The sequence below is a fragment of the Triturus cristatus genome, chromosome 5_1 (genome assembly GCF_964204655.1).
Source record: "Triturus cristatus chromosome 5_1, aTriCri1.1, whole genome shotgun sequence".
In the NCBI taxonomy this organism is placed as follows: Eukaryota; Metazoa; Chordata; class Amphibia; order Caudata; family Salamandridae; genus Triturus; species Triturus cristatus.
Window position 1 is genome coordinate 121,348,421 of NC_140587.1, and position 14,295 is coordinate 121,362,715.

Genomic DNA, 14,295 nt, shown 5'->3' on the forward strand with positions numbered 1-14,295 from the left:
GCTGGAGGATTTTAGGAAGACCCAAGTAAATTGAGTTAGCGTAATCTAATCTAAACATGACTAGAGCTATGATTACTTGGATCAAAGCCTCCTTAGTAAGAATTTTTTAATCTTTTTTTTGCGACATAGCTGGCAGAAGCAAGCAGAAGTCACGGCTCCTACCTGCTGCTTAAAAGAGAGTTCTGCATATATTATGACACCCACATTTTTTACAGCTTTTTTTGGGTGAGGGGGGAGAGCCCATCTCGCTAGACCAGAACAATGGGCACCAATAGTTCACCTTACTTTTTGTGAGAATGATCTCCGTTTTATCAGGTTTCAAAGTCAGATGATTACCGTTCATCCAATCTCAGATGAACCCCATAGTATCCTGAAACACGTGGCGAGATGAAGGGCTGTCATTGATCGTAAATAACAATTACATGTAGCCTGCATAATTGAAGATGTTGATTTTTTTTATTTTTGAGGGCATTAATCAGGAGGCAAATGTAGAAGAGCCTTGAGGGACCCCACATTTCAGTTGCACCTCTGTAGATGAGTAAGGAGGAAACCTGACTGATTGAGATCTGTCCCTCAAAAAGGAGAGAAACCAGTTCAATGCTGAGTCTCGGAAGCCTGCAGCCCAGGCCTATCGGCCAGCCTATCGGCAAGAACGATATAATCGACCGTATCAAAGGCCGCAGACAGGTCCAATAACACCAATACTTGGATGTTGCCATTATCCACCTCTTTACGCATGTTATCAACAACAGACATGATCGCTGCTTCTGTAGAGTGTGCTGGTCAAAATCCTGCTTGTGCAGGATCCAAGAAGCCTGGACCTTGGAACCGCCCCTAAATTAAGAGATTGGTTAAGATATGACAGTATATGGTCAAGCAGCCCCGTACATACTGCTTTCAAGACCTTCAGGGGACAGATGTCAGTTGGTGAACCATACTTTACCTTTGTCAATAGGAGTACTAGGTCCTCTTGTGTTAAGTTGGGGAAGCAGGTAATAGTTTGACTATTCACTACGTCCATGGATAGCTTGTTAAGAGGTGGCCATGGAGGAATACTGTTCATAATGGCCTCAGTCCTGTTTACAAAAATGGCATTCAAAGAATCGCACAAATCTTCAGTTTTTAAGATCGACAAAGTGACTTGGTCTGGGTTAGAAAGATCAGAGACAATCTTGAAAATCTCTTTAGATTTATTAGAGGCATTCATGATTCTGCCTGTATGAAAGCTTACTTTAGTTTGCTTCAAAAGATTTTTATAATTTCTAAGTTGTTGCGTGTACTCTTTTTTCAGGCCTGGCGTTTATCTCCACCACCATTTTCTTTCTGCTTTCTGGAGGTTCAGTTTGACAAGTTTCAGGTCATCTGAGAACCATTTATTTGCCTCATGGAGCCTAGGTGTTCCAATTCTATTGAGGGTTGCATGATCATTACTGGCCACTGTGAGCCAGCTCGTAATTTCCTGTGCATAGGCGTCAAGATCTTCCTTCGGAACGGGAGGAGAGTCACTTAAATCTTTACAGAAGGCTGTGAGGTTTTCCCGAGCCTAATTCCTAGAACAGATAGTGGGGTCAATAGGGGACTTATTCCATTTAGGCAGAGATACTACAAAGGACATCACTTGATGATCGGACCATCCACATGGGGCTATACTCAAAATCCACACAGGGAATTTTGTGGTCCATATCTGGTCCAAGGTGTGCCCTTTGATGTGAGTTGGACAATTCACTAATTGTTCCAGATGTAAGTCAGTCAGGACAGCCGTACATTCCATGGCTTGCTGCCCCACTTCTGCCACATTTGCCCAATAGTTGAAATCTCCAACATAAGAACATTAGCATGATCAACAATTGGAGGTGCCAAGGAGTCGGCCAGGGCCTGAGAGAAGTCTGGCATGTATGTGGGGGTTGATATAACAGCACACAAGTAAAAGACGAGGACGACGACTCCCAGTGGTTAACAAGATTCTCCACCGAAGGTAGCTCTAGAGAGGTCGCTTTTACAAAGCGGTGCTCTTTCTTGATCATAGCCACCACCCCTCCTCCCTTCTTCCCCATGTTCCTATGATTTGAAGGATATAATAGTTGTTGGGGAGAGCCGCAAGTATTTCTGGAGAGGACTCCTCCGGGAGGAAGCCTCTGTTCACAACAAGATGTCTGGGGATTCGGACTCCAAGAGATAGAAAACCTCATCCTGGTGCTTCACTAGGGAGTGGGAGCTCAAATACACTACACTGAGGTCAATAAGGTTGGGCTGAGAGATTCTGGGGGTAGTGTTTGGTGCTGACAATATCTGTTGGGGTTAAGATACCACCATGCCTCCTGGGCCTCATGTTGTGGGGATACAAAGATCCCTTGTTCCTTTACTAACGTTGTAATTGAGGGGGAGATATCATGCCTCCCAAGAATGTTGCCCAGCATTTTATTCATGGAGTAAGTGATGACCTGGGCATAGAAACTGGCCCCTGGACCCGTCCAGATGCAGACGGGCGCGGACGGCCTTGCCTTTGGCTCGCCACAGGCGTGGAGGCGCCATACTATTCCTTAAGTAGGCGTGGTTAAAACCCCTTCCACCACCTATGACCAACCGAGCACCTGATTGGTTCTCCCCCAGCCAATCAGCACTCGACTAGCCCCACTGCAAGTGACACCATCCCCAAGGTAAAAGCAGTCAGATTCAGATTCAGTTCTACAATATACAACAGTTAACCCGTTAAGTGCGCCCGTCGGCTAACGGCTGTCGCGAGCACTACCTCGCTAGTGCTGTGCATGTCTGTTGGCCGACGCGGCCCCGCCCACTCAATAGAACTCCCGCATCATGGCAGAATTTGCACCGCGGTTAAGGAATTAAACACAATTTTATAAAAGCTCAGAATTTCTAAGTTAGGTTAAAAGTAAACAGCGTTACCGGCGCGAAAGCGCCATACTGCTCCTTAAATAAGCGTGGTGAAAACCCCCTCTACTGCCAACGACCAACCAAGTACCTGATTGGTTCTCCCCCAGCCAATCAGCACTCGACTAGCCCCCGAGGTAAAAGCAGTCAGATTCAGATTCAATTCTATAGTATACAACAGTTAAACACAGTTTTATAAAAGCTCATTACTTCTAAGTGAGGTTAAAAGTAAACAGCATTACCAGGGTGGGCACACCATACTTCTTCTTAAGTAGGCGTGGTGAAAACCCCCTCCACTCCATATGATGAAAAAACTATTGAGGTTTTGGGGAAATGTAATGCTTAATTAAATCTCAAAAGTTATACTACAAAAGATATGATCTGAGTGGCAAAGGATGGTTTCTGTTTGTTGGAATGGCTCAATCTAAGAAATGTGGGAATTGTATTATTCTGTAATAATTCTGAGCAGGTACTCTTGAGAAATTAACGTATGGCTGTATGTTTTGTGGAACCTCCTACACAAACTGAAAATGTTTTCACAGGTATTTACGGACAAGTTATGGATCTTAAGGATTTTACCCATTGAATTCAACTAAAAAGTATTGCATTGCCTGCAGCCCATTAAGAGGCATTAAGAGTCGAGCTCAAAGAGGAACTGCAGAGTTATGAATGGAAGGGATTGTTCTGAATAGCTTTCCACTACAGTTTTAAATTATAAAGCTAATCGATCACTGAGAATGTGCATTTCTTTGAGAGATCTCAATGCAAGGCTCTTAGTAGAAATACACCCACTTCTAAATATTGTGGAAATGTCAGCTACACTAAGTGCTACCAAGGTTTTCACCACTTTAGACATGACTATATCATCAGGTTGCTTGGCATAGGGGCTGGAGGCATTTGCCCTGTTTTATCATTCCAGAGTATTCTTTAAGGCTCAAACACATACGCTTTGGATTTGTTTCAGCACATTATGGAATCGCTATTTGGACGCTTGCCAGTAGTTATGTGATTCCAAGATGATCTGTTGGTGTATGGCTGTGGTGGAGAAGCACATGAAAGGAGGGTATAATGTGTTTTGAGCAATGTTAAGGAACAAGGTGTCCCCATAGCACACCAAGTGGTGGCCAGACAAATTCAGACCTAGATCCACACCCAGCACCATGGAATAATCATCAACAGCAAACTGGGCATGACTGCACAAGACAATACCATCACTGCATCCTGCTATCACATCCTGAAGATGCTGACCACCTGCAAGTTGGACTATGGGAACACCCTCTGCACCGGGATCAAAAAGCAACTCTCTAGAAGGCTACAAACCATCCAGTACACAGCAGCCAGACTCATTCTATACTTCCCACACAGAACTCACATCACACCACACCTTAGAGAGCTCCATGTCTTCCAATTGAAATCTTATGGTCATCAATGAGGCATTTGGGGGTGGCATGACACCTTGAACCTTCTCCTCTAAACTGTCCCATAAACTACATTCTTCAGTTTCTTTGGGTTGGATTTGAGAAGAAATTATCAATTTCTACTTTACGGACTCAACGGGCTGCCATTTGGCTCTCTGAGCCCCTTGAGGTAATCTTGCTGATTCTGACTATTTGGTGACTCATCTGTTGAAGAGTATCTCCATCTTCAGTGTTGTTCGTCCAACGTATCCTCCTGATACAGAAATGCACTCATGTCAAACTCCTCACACACACATTCAAATCAATACACAACCTAGACTCCACTCATCACAACAGTCGCATCTGCCTACACCAACCACCCAGACACCTCCACTCTGCAGGGCTCCAATTCACATATTTCCCACGCATACACAGAATGAGATCTGGAGGACGGGCGTGCTCTTAAGTTGCTCCTAAAGCATGGAGTGGCCTCCCACTCCACATCAGAGCCTCCTCTTCTCTTTTTGATTTCCTCAAAAAGCTGAAGACCTAACTTTTCAATTAAACAACCTACCATTGGCATGGCTGGGCACAAACACCTACTCAGCACCAGGATACCCTTGAGGATGATAAAGCAAACCACAAATACACATAACATATTATAACTTAATTTAAAAGGCCCAAAAATACAAATTCTGGGTTGATTGTGTTGATTATTATAGTTATCATTTGTCAGCTAATGGGATTGAGCCTAAAGCATACTTAGTTAGAGCTATTGCTGAGTTCCCTGGACTAGCAAGCAAAGGCTAATTAAGATGCTTTCTGGAAATGCTAGAATTGTATGTCAAATTTGTTCCAAAGTGTGCAGAACACATTTAACATGCACAATTTGCTGAACAAAAATTATATATTTGTAATGAAGAAGAAGATGGAAGAAGAATTCATAAAGGTCAGACTGGAGATAGCTAATGTGATTCCTCTTGAAAACCATTTGATACATGTGACATATGCCAGATATAAGTCAAAAAGGTTTGGGTGCTGTTTTATTCGAGTCAAGAAGGTGGTGGTTGAAGTTTGATGGAACAGATGAAAAAAAATGAACCAGTGACTCGCAGCTCGTGAGCTGTAAAGCCACGTCAAGGCACCAACCGCTTTACAGGCCATTCACACACCTTCCATACGTGATACACACAAGACCATTCACACCACCAGGCATGAAACCAGCACATTACAACAATTCACAAAAAGGGACAAGGTACACCCTGCTTCAGAAAGAAAAAAATATATATATTACTGTGCAGCCATATAATCCTCAATCATACACACATACTGGTTGGATTTGGCACGAGGGTGAGTGATGGTTCAGTATGTACAATTGTATTAGCAAGTGATTTCACAAAAATGAAATGCACCCTTAATCATTAAAAGGACGAGAAACTGAACCATTGACTCACAGCTCGTGAGCTGTAAAGCCATGACAAGGCACCAACCTCTTTACAGCACGCACACCACCAGCGAAGCGCCAATCCACGCACACCACCAGCCAAGCGCCAGTCCATGCACACCGCCAGCCAAGCTCCAATCCACACACGATGCCAGCCAAGCTCCAATCCACACAAACTGCCAGCCAAGCACCAGTCCACGCTCACCGCCAGCCAAGCGCCAGTCCCCGCACACCGCCAGCCAAGCGCCAGTCCACGCACATCGCCAGCCAAGCGCTAGTCCACGCACACCGCCAGCCAAGTCCCAGCCTACACACACCACCATCACATTTAGGATTTTTTTATACAAAAAAAACACAAACAAATTGGAAATAGATACAAATCTACTAACACAACAACTGAAACTAAATACATTGCACTAATGCCAACCTTGAAACAGAATAAAAAATGTTAAACAATACAGGCCAGGCATTTCACTTTACCACTCATGGATGCTCCCAAAAAGTCTTATGCGTTTGGTACGATTTAAAACAAGCAGACATACACAGTCCAGGGTTAGAAGGACAGTCGGGGCAGTACATACGAGTCTCCTTGCGCACACCTCTTCGCCAACAGACTCTGCATCTCCTAGAAGGAAAGTCTTTTGAGGTTGTGGGAGGAAAGTATTCAGGAAAGTGTTGATCTTTCAATCTAGCCACATCGTCCACCACTCCAACTCTAGGAACACTTGCCTGTTCCACTAGAACAAGGCTGCCTATTACAGACTCCTGAAACTTAGCAAAAGTCATCTTAGACTCAGAACAAGAATCCTTGAACATAACAAAAGCATTAAAGGTTGCCAAGTGGAAAAGATGGATAGCCAACTTCTTATACCAAAAGTAAGCCTTACGAAGAGCAGCGTAAGGTTCCAACCTCTGATCTACTCTGTCAACACCACTCATGTGCCTATTATAGTCTAAAATGCACACAGTTTTGCGCACTTCAGTAACCTGACCCCAAACAGTCACAGGTGCAGTGCTTTCATCATGGATGGTAGTCAGCATGTAGACATCTCTCCTGTCTGAAAACTTCACAGCTAGAAGCTCCTCGCAACGCAACGCACTGCACTGTCCCCGCACACGCTTTTGACAAACAAGTTCTTTTGGGAAACCTTTACGGTTAGAGCGGATTGTGCCACAAGCAACAGTGTCCACTTTGGCCAATTCCCTGAACAACCGTACACCAGTGTAGAAGTTATCTACATGTAAATGGTGGCCTTTGTTAAATAATCCTCTACCAAGTTCCCACACAATTTTCTCAGTTACTCCAAAAGTGGACGGACAACCAGGGCGGTTAATGGGGGATTCCTTACCGGTGTACACCCTGAAATTAGAGACATATCCAGTCCCACTGTCACACAGCGTATACAGCTTAATTCCATAGCGTGCCCTCTTACTAGGAATGTATTGCCTAAAAACCAAGCTGCCCTTTAACAACACCAAAGACTCATCTACTGCTATTTCTTTTCCTGGAGCATAGATCTCAGAAAATCGATCAACAAAGTGATCAAGGACAGGCCGAATCTTAAAAAGACGGTCACAATCAGGGTGATCTCGTGGCAACGCTAAACCATTATTGACAAAATGCAGCATCCATAGCAGAAGTAAATACCTATCAAGACTCATGACTGCTGGAAATATAGCCGTTGCCATCAAGGGACTAGTAGACCAATATGAAGACATTGATGGCTTCCTTAGCAAGAAGCCAATCAACAAAGTTAATCCCAAGAATTTCTTCATCTCTTCAAGCTTTGTGGGAGTCCACCGGGTAGCTCTAGAATGGGGCTTAAGGCTGGCACTGTTGTCCCTCAAAAACTGTTCTGCATACAAATTAGTCTGCTCAACAATCTCTGCCAAAAACACATCATCCATAAACAACTGAAAAAAAATGATCGGCAAAAAGTTCTCAGTATTCACTTTACACCCTGGAACACCAGTAAAGTCTGGCAATGCCAGCTGCACCATGCCAGGGGCAACCCAGAGGTCATCACATTCAACGGGAAGCCTTGCAGCCCCGGCCTGCAGCCCAGATGCCTCTTGCTGCACTACACCAACGGGAAGCCTAGCAGCCCCAGATGCCTCTTGCCGCACTACATGAACGTGAAGCCTTGCAGCCGCAGGCTGCAGCCCAGATGCCTCTTTCCGCACTATCGGCACATCACTGTCCTCCTCTAACACAAGCACTTCATCCGCACTGAGAGAAGCTTCATCATCCGATGATTCCATGTGGAGAGAAAACTCACTGCCTGAATCATCCCCTCCCACCTCTGCCTCAGAATCAGAGTCAGTCTCTGAACCAAGGTCAGAGGAAGACTCAAAAAGCATACCAACAACCTGCTGAGCAGTAATCCTGCGGCTAGCCATTATCCTTACTAAGAAAGGAGACTGCACAAACAAGTCAACAACAACCAACACTGTGCAAAGTAAGTAGTAAACAAAGTGTGACTTTAGCACAAAGATCTATATACTCAAAAAAAATATAACTCTTACCAAAGATAGCTACACTCACCAGCACCTTCTCTGCAGAGACACAGCAAAAAGCAACGATATCCCACTAGAAAGAAAAAACAAAACCACTTACTCATAAGACAACAAAGTACACATCAAGCACTAATGCAAAAAAGATTTTGACACTCAAAACACAGAATCCAAACATACTGTTTTTACTACACCATTTGCAAAAAACACATTAATGTAGGGAAATTAAACTAATTTAGAGTAAATAGTACAAAATAAATGCGCTTACTAAGCACATGCAGCTACACAAGCTGCAAAACCAGCAGTAACAAAACCGCAACCTGGAACAGTCTAAACTGCAAAAGCCTTGAACTAGAATAAAATAGAGAAATAAAAAAATTACTATTACATTTCGCAAACAATATGACAATTAAAATTATAACACACAATGTCGCTACCCAAATGGTCATTCGGCCACATGGGCCTTCAAATAGGGCTTAGAAAAATGGGGATTAGGTGAGGTTTTCCACCAATCCACTCTATCTCCCAGGTGGGGCAGAAAACAGACAGATATTTGTCGCCCCCTGGAAAAATAGATCCCTGGTGCCTAGGAGGATTTTCTGCCTTACCCTCCCACCTAGGGCAGAAAAACCTAAACAATGGGGCAGATCTGTCGGGGGCAGAAAATACTCAAACATATTTTATTCCCCTTGGAAGCGACCCTTGGCCAAGGGGTCGCTTCCACACACTACAACACACAATCCCTGGGGCCTAGTGGGCCAGAAAGGCCAAAACAATTGGCAGATCTGCCCCCAGGGGGGCAGACAAACATCAACAAAAAATGCTCCCCTTTGGAAGCGACCCTTGCCTAAGGGGTCACTTCCATCCAAATTTATATACCCCAAAATGGAAACCCTGGTGGCTAGTGGTGTTTTCTGACAACCCCGGGGGCAAAACAGCCCAAAAAATGGGCCGATTTGCCACTGGGGGGGCAGGAAAACATTACAAAACACATGCCCCCTTTAGGAAGCGACCTTTGCCCAAGGGGTCGCTTCCATCAAAAATAATGGCCCCCAAATTAATCCCTGGTGCCTAGTGGTGTTTTCTGCCACCCCTGGGGGCAAAACGGCTGAAAAAATGGCCCAATATGCCCCCAGGGGGGACAGAAAAACATTCCTAATAAAATGCCCCCTCTAGGAAGCGACCCTTGCCCAAGGGGTCGCTTCCATAAAAAATAATTGCCCCCAAAGTTGTCCCTGGTGCCCCAGGTGGCAGAAAAACATTTCAAATATATGACCCCACTAGGAAGCGACCCTAGCCCAAGGGGTCGCTACCAATACACAAAATAAAAATCCCTCGTGCTAGTGGGGGCATTTCCGCTGCACGATCAGGGGAGAGGAAAATCTCTTTCCTCTCCCCTGATGCCTCGATGCATTACCTAAACCCCCCCAGGAATGAGGAATCCTACCTCCTTCCTCAACGCTCAGGAAGCAAATGGCTTCCCGAGCGTTTGGGACTTCCTGATGACGTCAGCGATACGCTGTGAGCGCTGACGTCATGGTATTCCCATGGAGAGGTTGGGGGTGGCAGCGGAAGCTCTTCCGCTGCCATCCCCCTTTGTGGGGGTGAAATTGGACACCCATGGGGGGGAGCGCCAGCGCTTCCCCGTGGGTGGGTCAAATGACAAGCTGGACTCGTCATGAGCACACGTCCACTGTGTGCCATGACGAGTCCAGCTCGTCATCAGCAGGGGAAGGGTTAAAGAGGGAATGGTATATGTTGCATTATCTCGAGTTAGAACGTTGTCTGGTTTGTATTTAATTGATTTTTATGAGAACAAGGTTAATGCTGATGTTAATTGTGTAAGAGAATATAATCGTTTGAGAAAGCTTTATGCTCCAAGTTTAGGTGAATATCCTATTTATGAGAAACGTGTTGTGTGTTCAAAACGCAAACATGGTGAAGAATCAACTATGGATGGAAAGCAGAAACAAAATCAAGAGAAAAGAAAAGATGTAAAGAAGCAGAAAATACAAACAAGTGATGATGTTGTCGGATTCCAATTAGAAAATGCTTCTGGTGTCAACTGCTATGGTAATGTTATTCTAAATGTTATATTTTATCTTGAAGATGTTTATGGTGAAATTATGGAAAGTCAGGAAAAAAAGATTATGTTCAGTGCTTTATACTTTATTTCAGGAAGTGAGAACTGATAGAAGTAAGATCCATTCTGCTTCTGGTATTCGCCAACTGTTGGATACATGTACTGGATCTTTAACGTTCAGTGATAATATACAAGATGCACAAGAAGTTCTGATGGTTATGCTTGGAGTACTAGAAGATTAAGGAATTCAGATTGAGAGTTTATTTGGACTCAGTTACAAATGGGAACATAAATGTGAACAGTGTTCGTTAACTTCAAGCACCATAGTTGACAGAGAACGATTTCTATATTTGACAATACCTGACTGCAAATCTGTACCATTTTCCAAATTACTAAAAGAAGCAGCTCGCAAGATGATCTGTTCTTCTTGTAAATCAACAATGCTATCTACATTATGCCTACAAAGATATGGAAAATATTTGATTATAATGCCACCACACTGTAGACCAAATGGAAGAAAAGTGGAAACCAAAATTAAAAGTTTTGTTGCTTGTCAAGTATCTATTTCTGGAAGAACTTTTGCAACAGTTGCTATTGTTTTCCATGCTGGAAGTACTACCACAATTGGAAATTATACAGTTTATTTAAAGTGTAATAATGGTTGGAGTCACTGCAACGATACGCACTTGGAAATAAAACCGAGATTGCCTTATGAATTACTCAACTCACACCTGATATTTCTGAAACAAAGATTTTAGATACTTTGTGGGAAGGTGTAAAGATACTTTAAGGAATTCATACTGGACGCTTTCAAAGCGAAGTGTTTGATACATTATTTGGCGTATTGGAAAATGTTCACAGAAACTACAAAGTAAAGGTAAGATTTGAAGATTGGAAATAGTATTGGATGTGTTATTTGTGTTGATTTTGTATTTTATTTGTGAAAATTAGGGATTTGTTTTTCTTAACAATCTAGTTGATTGTTTTTTTCCCCTGCTATTTATGATGAAACTACTCTGACATCACTGTGAATAGTAAAGTTAAGTAGTAGATGATGACCGCAAAAAAAGGGAAAACAATTGTTTTCTGAATGTTAAATTATTTTGTATTATTTAAAAACTCACTGTAATTTGTGGAATATAATAATTTGCATAGTAGTTTAGCAGTTTATTTTATGTAGTTGAAAAGTTAGAAAAAACAGTAGTAATGACAAATAGCACAATAGTAGTTCGGTATTTAAAAAAACCTTTGAAATTCACTGAAAAAACCATAGGTTTCAGGGACGCTAATAATTAGAAATAAGCATTTAAAAAGCCTTAGAAATTCACTGAAGAAACCATAGGCTTCAGAGACATTATAGTTAGTTGTACATTTGACTCATATAAAACCAGAGAAATTCGCCTGTTGTAGTTATTTGAGCTAACTATAACTCGCGCGCTCGGAATGCACTGCTGATGACGTCACATATTACATCACTCATGACATGGTCAGTGACATCACTCATGACATCACTGATGACATCTCATATGACATCACTGATGACGTCACTGATGACATCATCCACGTGATAGTCTGACACACCTCTTCACACTCTAATATAACCTTTAATACACCCACTCTAAAATACAGACTACCATTTTCAAAACCATAGACACACCAATACCAGATACTAGATACCCATCTACTGATTGCTATCTATATATCGTGAGCCGGACATACACTGATACAGTCACTCATACATGCTGTCTCTCATCATTACATCAGTATAATATCCACTCATACACCTATACATATATTCACACAGTGCTACTGATCCGTAGAGTTACTCACACATCTACTCAGTCATGCCAAAATCAATCACACACCCATGTACTCACCTATGCAGATATATACACACCACATGACTTATTTATACACACACCACTTCCCTTATTGACATAGATACAATCACATACTTACTCTTTTATACAATCACTAATACAAGTACACATTTGTGTATGTAGACACTCTTGCAATCACTTTCTCTCACGCATAGTCAATTATACACCCCAACAGTCACATATACTGTCTAAAAACATATATAGTTACTCGCATATATACAACTGAGACATCAATTCATTAATCAACATACCTGTACACACAGTTAGCTACCCATACAGCCCTTCCGAGATGCAGTTTTGAATGTATAGAACCAGTGAAGCAGCTATTCAGACATGTATGCACAGAGTCAGACACCCCCACCTATCCAGATAGACACTCAGACACCCATACAGATACTTATACAAACAATAAATAACCCATATAGACACTGATGTAGCTACTCACCAACCCATGCACCTGCTTACACACCAACTGAGAGACTAATAGAGACATTCACACAGTTTAGTCACTAATGCATGCATTCAGTAACATACATTCAATCAGTGACTTATAGAGTCAGTCATGCATCTACTAAATAATCTATTCGGGCACTTACACATTGACTCATTCTTCAATAGACCTTGGCATAGATATATAAGAAAAATATTTACAGTTTATAGAAAAACACATTCATCAGTGATGTCATCAGTGATGTCATTTGAGATGTCATCAGTGATGTCATCAGTGATGTCCCTGACCATGTCATGAGTGATGTATTATGTAACGTCATCAGCAGTGCATTGCGAGCGCGCGAGTTATAGTTAGCTCAACTAATTATAACAGGCACATTTATCTGGTTTTATATGAGTTACATGTCCAACTAACTATAACGTCTCTGAAACCTATGGTTTTTTCAGTAAATTTCTAAGGTTTCTTAAATGCTAATTTCTAACTATAACGTCCCTGAAACCTATGGTTTTTTCAGTGAATATGAAAAAGCTCTTTGTTTCAGGGGCATAATAGTAAGTTGTACAATTCACCATCCAAAACCAGAGAAATTCGGTCGTTATAGTTAGTTGAGCTAAGTATAACTCACACCCCCTCAATGCACTGCTGATGATGTCACATATTACATCATTCATGAAATGGTCAGTGACATCACTGATGACATCACTGATGACATCTCCAATGACATCACTGATGACATCATCCAGTGATTGTATTTCTGTAAAGTTTAAATATGTTTTATATATATATACAATGTCAAGGTGTATTGAAGAATGAGTGGGTGTAAAAATGTCTGAATGGATGATTTAGTGGGTGCGTGACTGACTGTACAAGTGAGTGATTAATCGTGTCTTACTGAATGCATGGGTTAGTGACTAAACTGTGAATGTCTGTATCAGTCTGTTATTTGGTGTGTAAGTGGCTGCATGGGTTGGTGAGCAGCTACATGAGTAACTATATGGGTTATTGATTGGTTGTCCAAATATCTGCATGGGTGCCTGAGTGTCTGTGTGGGTGGGTGGGGGTTTGTGACTGTGCATAGATGTGTGAGTGGGTGATTCACTGGGTGTATGGGTTCAAGAGTACATCTGTGAAGGGCTGTATGGTGGGTGAATGTGTGTATGGGTGTGTTGGTGAGTGAATGGATGTCTCAGTGGTACATGTGTGAGTAACTAAATATGTGAAAGGCAGTATATGTGAGTGTTGGAGTATATAAATGACTATATGTGAGAGAGTGATTGTGAGAGTGGCTGTATGGATGAGTGTGTGCTTGTATCAGTGATTGTATAAGAGACTGAGCATGTGTTAGTATGTGAATGAATAAGGGAGATGGTGTGTGTATAACTGTATATGTGAGTAAATGGGAGTGTGATTGATTCTTTGCATGACTGACTAGGTGTGTGAGAAACTCCATGGAAGAGTGGCAGTGTGTGAGTGTCTGTATTGCCTTATGGGTGCATATGATAGTGCTGTAATAATGATTGACTGCATGTATGAGTGACTATATAGGTGAGTGAGTGGATGTGTGTGCAGACCTTGGAATCTGTGAGTGGGTATGTAGTAACTGGTATTGGTGTGTCTATGGTTTCGAAAATGATAGT